Source organism: Hipposideros armiger, unplaced genomic scaffold, assembly GCF_001890085.2.
Source record: "Hipposideros armiger isolate ML-2016 unplaced genomic scaffold, ASM189008v1 scaffold_960, whole genome shotgun sequence".
NCBI classification, from domain to species: domain Eukaryota; kingdom Metazoa; phylum Chordata; class Mammalia; order Chiroptera; family Hipposideridae; genus Hipposideros; species Hipposideros armiger.
Window position 1 is genome coordinate 58,049 of NW_017732310.1, and position 13,696 is coordinate 71,744.

Here is a 13,696-nt window from a genome sequence, read left to right on the forward strand (position 1 = left end):
CTCTCCCTCTCCCCCTCTCTCCTCTCTCCCAGGCATGTGTACAAGGGGTGCATTTGTGAAGGAAGGGGGTTTCTCTTTGAGGTCATTCGGTGTTTGGGGAGCTGTAAAAGCATTTGCTGTTGCTTCACCCGAAAAAGGCAGTGAAAGAGGGACCTTGTTGGGTATGAATGCCAGTGTTCCATTTCTAAAATGACACCTCCATGACTACACGAACAGGAAGGAGACGTTTGCTAGAACAGGGGGCCATTTTAAGGGGGTACACATGCCACTCTGCACCTATAAGCTCAAGTTCATGTCCTCGCACTGGGTCTAGGAAGACATCCTCACGCTAGGTTCCTTTATGGAACTTTGGCAAAGGATGGGGTTAGAGGAAGGGGTGCGGGGAGAGAGAGGCAAGAGAAGGGAGCTGAGTGTGACTGAATGGACTGTGTGGCGAGGTGAAAGGAGCAGGAGCGTGGAAGTCAGGTTTGGCATCACTGTGTCCATTCAGTTCCACCCTCGGTAGTCTCTGGGCTGGTCTCTAGGGAAATGGGTGACCTTGAACAAGTTCCTTAACCTTCGTGTATTCAGTTTCCCCATCTGAAAAATGTAGGGGTTCTTCTGTGTGTTGGGACACTAAGGTCCCGTGCAATACTGTCTATGATTCTATGGGTTTGAGGGTCTGCATACAAGGAAAGAAGATTACCCAGAAAATCTAGAGAAACGAAGCTTCGGGGCATTTTTCCTCAAAGTATCAAAGGCATTTTCAGGTCCCTGGCTGTCCTGTTGTTGTAATGCACGCTGAGAGATCTGTAGAAATGGGTGACAAGACAATCAGAAACCTAGCCTATAGTTATGGGAACCTGGAGCTCTGAGTTGCTTAGAGAGGTTGAGATCCTCAGAGCCTAAAGTCACATGCTTTTTAAAGGTAGCAGTTAAAGGAGATTTGGTTGTAAGCTATGAAGTTCTTTGAATTTGAGCATTTGGGAAATTATCTGGAATTAATTCTAACACACACACACACAATGAATGGCATCCCACTTTAAGGGTTGGGCACTCAGGATGGCAGGAAGAAGGTTTTAAGGAGACCTGAGAATATTGTTATCTGGGCAGAGGGTTTAGGGGGGAGAAGAGAATGGATATCCTTCCTGAGACAAGGGATCCTGGGCTCCTAGGAGGCAACTGGCATCTGTCCAGTGTCCTTGACACCTCTGCCACTTGTCTGAAGAAGGCACAGGTGCCACTTCCCCCTCAATACAAGCTCATTCTTAGAACTTAGGGATCTGCTTCCCAGGTGCTGAGATATGAATGTGCACATAGGAAAACTCAAGTCCTAGGGTGCTTCCTCCAAATTCCCACCATGTGAGCATCTGGTTGTGAAACTGGTTTACCTTTCCAGATTGACCCAAAGTCTGTGTTCCTAAAGGAACTCACTGTGCCACTTGGTGGCACCAAAAAGTTGCGCTGAGAACTCTGTTCTCTATAAATACAAACTACCACCCCTCCCTCCTCCGCACGCTCCCCTTCCCCCCTTCCCCCCTTTCTCAGTAGCAGGGAGATTGCTGCACAAGCCGCCCTCAGCTCTGCTGTTCTGCGAGCACTGAGAGCAGGAGATGAGCTTAAGATCATCTTGGGGGGTAGCCCAGGACTGGAGAGGCCGGCTCTGCCTAGCTGATCCACATAGCCCAACTTTAAGGGGGGCTAGCTAGACCGCGTCTCACTGCCTGCTGTGCGGCCAACAGGGGGGTAAGCTTGCTAAGCGTCTGTGTGCCTAAGTGTCCCTGGCTGGGAAGGATGTAGGAGCTATCAGCTTGCTGGGTAGCTCACAGTTTGGTTTGGGGAGGGGTGTAAGGGTGGAGCGGGGGTGGACAGAACCTCCAGATTGAAGTCTACTCCATTTGCTTGTGGCCTTAGTTAAACCTGTTGGGAGAAAAGACGAGAGCAATGAGTAAAGGAAGGAACGGCTGCCAAGGTTGAGAAAGGGGACTCTGCATGCCTTCAGATCCGAGTTCCCGCTCCCTAAAGCCAGGGTACATGTATTCAGAATGCAGACTGTGCTTCCCCAAAACACCCGAGGGCTCAGAATTCGGGGAAGCACAGGTAGAGAGGGAAAAGGAGAGTCGCTTCCCAATAGCTCGGTTTGCTTCCGCGAACCTGGCGCCTGCTGCAGGAAGAGGGGGACAGCGGGTGGTGCTGAAAGCACAGCTCTTTCAAACAGGCTAGCGTGCCTCTTTCTAAACCTCAGTCTGCGCCCTCCCGCTCTTTCTTCTCCTGTGGGTGTATCTTTCTCTTCTAATACAAAGCCTGCTAGTTTTCCCTGGGGCGGCATCATGAGCAGCATGGCGAGGAGGGAGCCCAGGAAACAGTGACTTGGGGAAAGAGCCCAGGGCAGGCCCGCGAGCTAGCCGGTGACCAGACCCTAACCTGCACTTGGGACCTCACTGAGACACTTGCAAAGTCTACCTGGAGGGTTCTTGGAACTGGTGCTGGAATTTCCCGCTGCCCCCATTTCCCTCCGGAGCAGGTGCTGTGGGGAAGGGAGATTGAGGAGAGGTTAAGGAGCACTTGTGCTTATTTAGGCACAATCTTGGTACCGCCTAAGCTGAACTATAAGCTTGAGCAGCCAGGCAGATAGACTCTCCAACACTTTACATCCCGCTAAGAAATTGACACAGGCCACTGGGAAGGCAGAGTCTTCCTTCCACCTTCTCCTTCATTGCCTACATGTGGTTTTATTGTTTGGAATCCCTAGAGGCTGAGCTAGAGCTAATCTGTATCCTTAATGGTGGCTGCTGGCCATTTGAGGCAGCCAAGGGAGTACGGCCTTGTACTCTGTGCAGCCCCTTCCCCCAGTGGGAATAAGTCGAGGTTCTCTGTGGAACCCTCTCAGGTATACACCATTCTAGACATCCTTTTGAGTATTGGAGTGTTCAGGCATGCCACCTCATGTTAGGCGTGCTGTGCGTTCCCCATTCCCCTCATGGAGCACAGGAAATTTTCTCCTCTAAATTCCTCTCTTATATCCGTGGAATTACACATTTAAGAATCAGTTGTGACTATTTATGTCCTCTGTGGATGTTGATTTCTGTTTTAAAGGATCTTTGGTTGGAGACTTGAAAATACTGCTTCCTGAGCGCATCAGGTTAATGCACGTCCTACAGTCTCCAGCCTTCTCCAGCGGAAACCTTTTCAGCACTCCGGACAGATCCTTCAAGGTTTCTTAGGAGAAGAATGTGGATAGAATACTTTCGCCATAACTGCTTTTTTTAAAGAGAAGAGTATTTCCTAGTCATTTACACTCTGCTTGACAAAATATATAATCTAGGTATTTTCCTTGCCCCGCCCCCAGATCTCTGCTATCACATGGTGATATTTGGGTTGTGGGCTATGCTCAAAGAGAAACGAAGTTCTTCAATGTTCATTTATTAAAGGGCATATTGAGGTTATTTGAAGAAGGAGGTGGTGGGATTTGACTAATCCTAGTACTTCCCCAGTTCTTCACTTTACTTCCATATGTAGACACAGGCCTCTATCATCACTTCAAGTACACATTATTGGCATGTTGACAAACATCAAGGTGAAAATGGAAAAAAAATTCACTTACAGGTACTATGTCCAACCAGCACAAAATATTCAGGCTTTGGGAATTTTTGAGTAACTGTATACATATTTCAGTTTTTACTCTGATTATTGGCGTTGTTATGTTTCCTGATTCGATGATGTGTTTCAAACATACTTTCATGACTAAAGGATTTTAATAATTCTAACTTTCTTATTTTTTTTCCCAAGACACATTGAAGATTTTGTAGGAGTCTTATTATATTGTCTTTTATGGAATTGTCAGAGCATTTTAGGTAGAAAAATTAAGTACCAATAAAGGGTAGGCAAAATTGCAGGTAAAAAATATGAGATGATATAAAGTGAATCATCAAAGATATTGTACTTTTTCTGTACACCATTTTCTCTCAGGCTTTCTATCTTTATTGGATGAAGAGACACATCTAACTATTCCTCCTTATACTTTTTGCTATGTTATTTTAGTAGATGTAAAGTTTATAGAGTATAAACTAACTTCTATTTTATGAATAGATATGTCTTGATGCATATTAATATATGCTAAAGCTAATCAGTTTGCTTGGAGTTTGGATGCACTGAAGGTGTATCACTACAAAGCAGGGACATTCTACTATTTAGAAATAGGTGCTATTTTTAATATTCAGATATTAATCCTAGTCCTGAGGCATAATATACATTAATTAGTGGATCTCAGTAGAGCATAAGGAGATAGGAGCATCAAAAGAATATTTTTTAGTTCATGATGTGCTTGCACAACCCAAGAAAACAATTTAAATATTGATTTTGAATTTTCAACTATTTGTAAATGAGACAAGGCCTTGATATTCCTTTATCTTAGTTGGTTAAAATGTAGTTCTAAAATACATTATGCTATAGGCTTTCTTTCATTTCCTTTGAATTCACAGAGAAGAGAAAAAAATCTAGGTTTTACTGGTTCTAATCTTGTTTTAATTATATGTACGTTTAGTCAGAAGGGGAACAAAGTAAAAGGCTTGGTGCAGGCTCATCACTGCTCCAATAACTACCATTTTTTGAGCACATCAGGCACCATGCCAAGCATTAGATATGTTATTTAATCCTCGTAACAATTATACAAGGCGATATTTGTTCTTAGTTTTCTATTTTCAAGCAGAGTGTTTCCCCCCTTCTGCTGTCACATAACAAGGAAATGGAAAGAAATTAGATATAGATGATACACACACACACACACACACACACACACACATACACACAAGCATGTATACGGGAGGTGCCAAAAAATGTATACACATTTTAAGAGATGTTATCTAAGCTCAAACAGTAATTTGCCGTAATAATAAGTGTCTGGATGCTGATGGTAACCACTTTGAGCACCTCTTGTAATTGCAGAAGTCAAACGTGACTTGTATCCATCTTTTATTATTGGTATATATTGAGTATTTACAATTTTAATACAGTTTTCCTTCCTAAAAATGTGTATACTTTTTTAGCAATGGTGTCCGCTCGCTCTCTCTCTCTGTCTCTCTCTCTGTCTCTGTGTGTGTGTGTGTGTGTGTGTGTGTGTGTATGTGTATGTGTGTGTGATTTTTTGGACTCAAACACTCAGTCTTTCCCTATTCCATTACATTAGATAACTTTAATGTATGTTGTGTTGGAGCATCACAGAATTGTTTCGTCCTGCTGTCCAATGAGTTGTGGTGTGGTTGGGAGTGTAGACGCTTCACAGGATTGCCTAAGCTTGAAACCTAGCTTGGTGTCTTATTAGCTATGTGACTATAGGCAAGTTACTTAACATTGCTCTGTCTCTGTCTCCTCACTTTTAAGATGGGGAATAGGTTGTAACAAGCCTCATTGAATGATTATGATAAATTAATTGCACAAATATAAGTGAAGTGTCAGACCCACAATAGACAGTATAAAAATGGTAGTTATGACTATTGATCCCATCCAGGCCTTTGAATATCAAATGTTTCCTAGCTTTTCCATGTTATTTAATTGAATCTTTTCAACAACCTTATGTTGGTACATAATTGCTTTCTCAAGTATCTTCTCTTATTTTCATCAAACTATTCAAGAAATTTAAAGGAAGACTTAGGTGCAAAAAAATTATTTCATGTAGCTGTGGTTCTGTTGGTCTTGTAAAGACACCAGACCTAAGAATTAGTCCCTAATTATTAGTTTTCAAAATAACTCTGGTTATAGGCTACTGACTTTAAACTTTTGAGCATAAATGTTCTGAGGAAAATTAAAAGCTCATAATCATAATGACATTAGTGGATATTGCAATCATAATGTAGCCTATTTACAGTCATAATATTTTGCAGAGGGATAATGGAAACATATTTTAAAAAATCACTTTGCCTTAATAGATAGTAATGCAGTAGAACCCTTTAAAGACCCAGAAGAAAAATAAATAATATAATGTTATGTTACTTTTTAAGAAATAAAAGTGATATTTTGAAAAACTAATGTATTCATTACTATATAAAGTTGTTCTTTATCTTGTTAAAATTATAATGAACTTTGTATGTCATATTAAAAATAGACTCTGAAATGGTGAAGTATATCATAGGATATTCTTTCCACATTCATCTATTTTAATTTGTGGATACTCAGAACTATGCTTATTTAATGAAAGGCAATATCATCCTTGACACTCACAGTTTAATCTGCATTCCTCCAATTGAAAATGCAAGTTTCAGAACAAGATAATGCAGCCAGAAACAAGTTGCAAAGTAAAGAAAGGATATGACAAGCCTATTCCAAACTATTTTCCTTAGAGTTATTAGGATATTATAGGAAAAGGCTTTGTGGGATTGACATATCCAAATGATTGGCTCTTAGGTGTGGTTCATTTTTTTAATTTTTTTTTATGATTATGTAGACCTTGCTAAGATGAGTTTCATGTAAATAAGTGGCTTTCAACTGAGGATGACTTTGACCTGCAGGGGACATTTGACAGTCTGGGGACATTATTATTCATCACAAGTAGAGATAGTGTGTGCTATTGGCATCTAGAGACCCGGGATGCTGCTAAACATCCTGTAATGCAAGGAACAGCAGCCCCCCCCCCACCACACCCACCACCCCAATAACCCTGATCTAAATGATTCTAGGAAACCAAGTTACCTATATTTATTTGGTTTGTTTGTATGGCTTCTAAATGTAGCGTTATATAAGAATATATTATTATTTATTAGCATTATATAAGAATTTGATGGAAAGCAGTCTCCAAAGTGTTTCCTAATCAATACATGAAGTTTAACCAAATAACCCATTTGGTCCTATGGGAGACATTATCTGATTATGTTGAGTGTGCGCTTTAGAGCCAAGAGAGTTGGGTTCATGTCCTGACTCCACCATTTATCACAGATATGAAACTTCTGGCAACATTCGTTTCCTCTAAACCTCAATTTCTAGAGATATCTAATGTAGGTAGTAATCATACCTACCTCACAGTGTCGTTGTGAGACTTACATTCAAATAACGCTTATGCAGTACATTATTTAGCACAAAGTAAGCACTCACTAAGTATTAGATGTTAATAAGTAACTAGAGATCGAGTTAGAAATGCAAAACAACATTTTCAAGCACCTGATGATAGGTAATATAATATGCACAATAATGTTTTTCAGTCCTTAGAGGTGTGCCACAAATAATAAGAAAGCAGGTGAAAGCAGCAAAATGGGAAAAATGCTACAATCCCTGCTTGATAATTAAATTGAGACTAGTTAACAGTGGATTACATCATTTTTATTGCTTTACTTTAGAAGGCTGTTTCAGGTCTTCATGGACTACTAAACCAGTTTTTTTTAATGATTTACAATGATTTAGTGAGCTTTATTCTACTGCTAGCACCTTTTAATTAATGCATAAAATTACAGATTTCACTTTTGTACAATATTATTTACAGCCCTTTTTTGCTTTAAGAGGGTTTCAGTGAAACTATGGTATATTTTTTGTCCTGTATGAAACAGAGGGATTGCTGGACTTCCTTATGTTTATGAGGTCACAGATGTGTGCTTGAGATAGCTACGACAATGGAGCCTTCCTTAGAGTACAGCACTCTCCATATCGTTATACCTCAGACTGTCTCTTATTTATGGGGTGAACTTGTTTACAGGACAATATATCAAAGACATTTATGGCGTATGCAATATTGACACCCCGATTTATGGTGAGGCTATTGCTCAGGCAGAAGGAATCATTTTAGTGTTGAGTCCTGAGCTATGGGATTTGCTTGTGTGGGGATTAAGTTATATAAGAGACATCTGTGCCAGAAAGATGGTCATCGTTTGAGAAGATTGTTGAAAATAGAAGACAATGAAAGCTGTGAATCTGGTTACAACGTAAGTTGTAACTTATGAAAAATTCTGCCCAGCAGTGTGTGTGTGTGTGTGTGTGTGTGTGTGTGTGTGTGTGTGTGTGTGTGTGTATATATATATATATATATATATATATATATATATATATATATATATATACTCATTTAGGTTACAATATGAGGCTGTATGATTGCCCAAGATGAAATACTCTTATGCATATTAAATATATGTTGATAGTTTTCTATGATGGGGTAATGATTAATTTTATTTTGCTATGAACCCAGAAATATTTGAATAAAGCAGCCTAGTGCTTTTGAAAATAGAACCCTGAACTAATATATAAGTTACACTATTTATATAAACTTTCATCATTTGCCAAGTTTGATTGCATTAAAGGTCTCCATATTATTAGTTGTAGATCTATGAGTATAACATTTGAAGGTTTTTTTTTAAAATCATTGTATTAGGTAATTCCTGCCCATTATGTATAGCAAGAACCTGATTTTTTTCCTACCAACCTATAACCACTACCACCTGAGTTATAACCTAATGCACATAATTTATTTTCTTGGAGACTCTATTTCCTGGTATACGAAATGGGGATAATCAGACTTTCTTAGTAACTTTGTTGTAGGTTGAAGTGGGATTAATAATGGAAAAAGACTCTGCACACTGAAAATAAAGCAATACTGTATTATTATCCCCCCTCTTCTTTTTCTACCAAAGCCTGGTTAAATGAATGAATGAAGCTCATAGTGAGATAGCTAAGGAGAAAGGGCCTCACCCATGAACTTGTATAGAAGCAAGAGAGAACAGGTCCTCATGGAAAGAACATTGTGTGGTACCCAGAATTGATGAGGGTAAGGAGAACAGACTGAGAATAAAAGTAATGCCATCTTTTAAAATCCAAATTGATAGATTATAAAATATGCAAACATTTATGCCAGCAATATTATGCATTTGTCCTATAGAAATACTTTCAAAAGTAAGTAAAGTGCAACATTGTTTACAATAGCAAGAAAACTGATAATAAATCTAAATATCTAACAACAGTGGGTAGTTAAATAAATTTTGGTGCACTCATATAGTTGAATACTATGCAACTGTATAAAATAAATAGATTTTTCTAAGTGTGAATCTTGGCTCTGCTGAGTACTCACTTTCTTTGGAATCTTAGCCACCCCTTTTATCTCTCTGAGTCTCAGATCTTCCATCTGTAGAATATGCATAAAATCTTATAGTTTTTTAATGACAATTAAATGTATTTCATAGTCACGACTAAGCATAGGGCATTACACATGGTAACCTCTCGGTTTAATTATTGTTATTGTCCTCCTCATCAAAATGAATTAACATGGAAAAATCTTTACAATACATTATATAGAGAAGAAATAAAATATATTATGATAGAGATTTCATTATAATATTCCATTGAAATAAAAACATTTGTATAAAAGGTAATATGCTTTGAAAAATCATAGAAGAGCAGATACTAAGTTGTAGAATGTGACTAAACCTAGGTTTTGGGGCCAGTATTTCTGGATTCTGGTCCAGGCCTGCTAAAAATCATTTTATCCCTATGGAGTTCAGTTAAACTGAATCATCTACAGTTCTGTGATGCTGTTTCCCTTAATAGGTTGAAAAGCCACGGGGAACACTAAAGGTTCTTCCTCCCTTTATGACGATAATCATCAGTCCCTGCTTTTCTTTTTGAGGTCCTTTGTGACCTGGACCAATTGGACAGAGGGAGTTTCATTATTCATTTTTTTCAATTTTCCACGCTAGGGCAGGGGTGCTCTCTTAGAACCTCAGTCAGTTTTTTGAGCAGAAGCCAAGTGTAAGCAATTCACTTTTTTTGTTCATTCTGCAGAATTTATTGAACATCTATCTATTTTGTGCAAAGATTTTACCAGGTGCTGTGTATGGCACAGATTTAACCTTCAAGCGTTTTGAAGTCTGTTGGAAGACAAAATATTGTATAAATAGCTATAAGTTAAGCTTTGTAATAAATATCATAAGAAATTATGGATCAAGTTACCATGTGAGGTCAGAGAATAGAAGAAGCACTACAAAGTTGAGGGATCTGGGAATATGTTATAAAGGGTCTATTTAAAAATATTATCTCATTGAATCCTCATTAAATCTCTTTAAGGTCAGTACTATTCTCATTCCAATTAGGCTCAGAGATGCTAAGTGACCAACAGCACACAGCTAACAAATGGCAGTCCCAAGATTCAAACCCAGGTCTACTTGACTCCAAGCCCACGCTCTTAAAAACGGCCATAAAAACCTTTGAAATAAGAGCATATCAGGGATCAGAAGCAGCATGAACAAGACCATTGGTGAAAAGGGGTGTATACCTGGAGGAGACACAAGTTTAACTTAACTAGCAGACTCCCAAGCAAGGGCAAACTGAAGGGAGATGAGGCCTCAAGAAAGACTGGGGCGGAAATTTAGAAGGCAGATTCCTCAGTTCTGCAGTTAAATATTACAAGTAATATATTTTGATTGGAAATTTATAAATTTAGAAAACACTGATAAAGACAAAGAAGGAATAAAGAATTACGCATATTCTCACCACCCAGAGAACACCCTGTTAATGTCAGTATGTTCCTGGAGTTTGTGTATGTATATACACACAGTCATAATATTTTTTGTGAAAATAAAACAATACCTGCTTTTTTATTTTTGCTTAATATAACACAAATACTTCACATTTCATTCCCCTTGCCACTTCACAAGAGAAAGTTTCTGTTCAACATGTTTTTCAGTCACCTTTGATGATTTCTCCTCATCTCTGGGAATTTAAATATTGAAATAAATACCCTAGGACTCAGTCTCAGGACTAGTTTGTTTTCTATTTCTGCTTCCTAGGTGATTTCATTCAGTTTCTAGTGTACAAAAAACATTTTTATACTGAAGACTCTTCCATCCAGTTGCTATTTATTACATATCCCTTTTTGAATTTCTAACATGTATCTAAAAATTGATATATCGAAACAGAATTTCTGTTATCTCCACCCAAATCGGCTCCTCCAGTTTTTCCACCTCAGTTAATGTGACATGACTTTTATTTGCTCAGGCTCCAAAACGTAGCATCCTCACTGCTTCTTCTCTTTTTTCCCCATCTCAAGTCAGATCTGACAGCAAACTCTTTCACTGTCTTCAAGACGATATCCAGAATTGTACCAGTTTTCACCACTGATGCTACCATCGCCCTGGTCCAAGCCTCTGTCATCTCCCCCTCCTGAATTAGTGCCGTAGTTTCCTAAGTGCTCTCTTGGTTCTGCCTTTGTACCCTTATTCTGTTTGAAATGTTGGTCAATATGTGTCCCTCTGCTCTTGACAGCTCTTCCAGAAAATCACTCCCACACAATGTTAAAGCCAAAGTCTTTTAAAGTCCAGAATGACTCAACATCTTCATCGTCTCTGGAGACTCACTCCTTCCTCTCTCCCCATTTTTACTTCACTGCTGTCACACTAGCCTCCTTGCTGCTCCTCAACATACTACGCATACATCTGCCTCAGGAAATTTGCATTTGATTTTACCTTTACCTGGAGTGTAAGGGAACGACTCATTCCCTTGACTCCTTTTAGGTATTTACCCAAGTTTTACTTTTACAGTTTATATTTCTTTGGCTACATTATTAAAAATTTTCTATATCTCTGACACTTTATATCTTCCTTGCCTGCCTTACTGTGTCTCTTTAGCCCTTGTTACTGTATAGCACACAATATTTTACTTCCTTATTTGTTGTCTGATAAACCCCCTTAGATTACAGACCCTATGAGGGCATGCATTTATGTCTACTTAGTCCATAGCTAGATCCTCATGGCCTAGAAGAGTGCTTGGTAAAGAACAGTTACTTGATTAATGCTTATTGGACAAATGAGTGATGTTGCTAGAGTTAGTATATTCCCTCCTGGTCTAGTTGGGATTTATGTTCTCTTAATTTCTTGTGATTGGAGAGCACATGGAATGTCTTGTTTAACCTTATAATAAGCTGAGTTGTAGCACAATTCTGTCAAATTTCTAAGTCATAATTTATTTCAAAATATACTTTCCAGTTCGCTGAGTTTCATGGCTAATATCAATAATAAAAAATAGCCATGGTGTTTATACAATGCAGCTCATGAAACAGTTATTGCTTTATAATCTGGTGGGCCATAATGTAGTGGGTGATGCCAGGGCAATATAATTATAGTTGTACTAAGTAATCATACATATTTGCACCTTCTGTGTGCTGCATCATCTCTTTTATTGGAATGTTCTTCACCCTCTAGTTTTCAAGGAAATGCCTGTAAGATTCTATATCCCTAGAAAGTTCAAACTGTGTTTGGGTAGGCCCTCTCATTTTCCATGGACTTTGGAAATACCTCTCTTGAAGGAAGAGGAAGTAAAGCAGCAAGGGATAACAAAATGATCATGTTATGGAGGAGTCACTAGGCATGGACAAAAATTCCACCTCCATCACTTTCTAAGTGATTGGCTAGTTTTTAACTTATCATAGCATATTACATCATTTGTAAAATACAGGTAACAAAATAATGCCTATATCTCAGGTTTGTTATGAGGATTATTGAAATCCACATGCCACACACACAGAGACACACCCACACACAGACACAGATAGACAATGCACATGGAATATAATATCGTCTGAGGGATTGGAATGTATTTTATTCTCTGCAACATGAAAGTCTTGAATATGTCTGTAAATAGAAAGAACATTCTCTTTTGGCTCCTGTGATGTCATGCATTCTTACTTTCCTTACTTTCTGAGTTCCCACCATTTCCTTAGCTGGCTTTTCCACAACCTGACCTCTCTGTTCGACTTGCTTTTCAGTTCCACCTTTTCCTTATTTATATTTGTTCTCCAGATAATTGTATTCATTCCAAAGAATTTATAGATTAGTGACCTTCAGTTTACATCTCCAATCCAAAAGGGTCCCCAAGGTCCAACCTTACCTATCCAGCTTCCTGTTTGACACATGTACCTGGATGATTCAAAAACATCTCAAATTTAACACGTTCAAAAGAAAATCAAGTTTTTCTCCACCCTGATCTTTTTCTGTACCAGTATATCCCATCTCTTTCAATGCTACCAAAATACACTGTTGTTTTAGACATGAAACCTAGGAGTAGACCCTGATTCCTTTCTACCTTACTACCTATATCCAGTCCATCAGCAAGTCCAGTTGATTCTACTTGCAAAATTTATCTGATTGTGTCTACTTCTCTCCATATCTACTTTCACCGATCAGAGCCAAGCCACTATCATCCTTACCTAGATAATTATAAGTCTCGTAATTAGGTTTCTCCAGTCTATTATCCAGGACAATAAGCAGCTAGAAAAATCTTTGCTAAGATTGAATTGTGCCATCATTTGTTTACATCTGCTCAGTGACTTTCTGTTGCACTTAAATTTTAAGATTGTACAATCCAAATTAAATTTTAAGAGCCTACAAGATTCTACATGGTCTGATCCTTTTTTACCTTTCCAACCTTGTTTTATACCACTGTACCTTTCATTCTTTATGCTCTAGCCACACTTTTCACGTGACTGACTTTTTAAAAAATGTCTTTTTTTATTAGTTTCAAGTGTACAAAACAATGCAATAGATATCCTTTTCACCCCTCAAAAAGTGACAACCCTCCTCTTCCCATCCCCGGCCCCACTTCCCCCAATATCACACATATCTATTACAATTCCATTGACTCCACTCCCACACTATACTCCACACCCCATAACTATATATGTATTAAATTATAGTTGACATATAATATTATTCAATGGCAGCTTCAGATGTGCAGTGCAGTGGTCAGGCCTCTATAC

General features: G+C 38.6%; 1 protein-coding gene across 1 annotated transcript in view; it reads left to right on the plus strand.

Moving 5' to 3' along the window:
- The window catches only part of GRM5 (glutamate metabotropic receptor 5), a 506,006-nt gene that overhangs the window by 926 nt on the left and 491,384 nt on the right, over positions 1–13,696 (plus strand).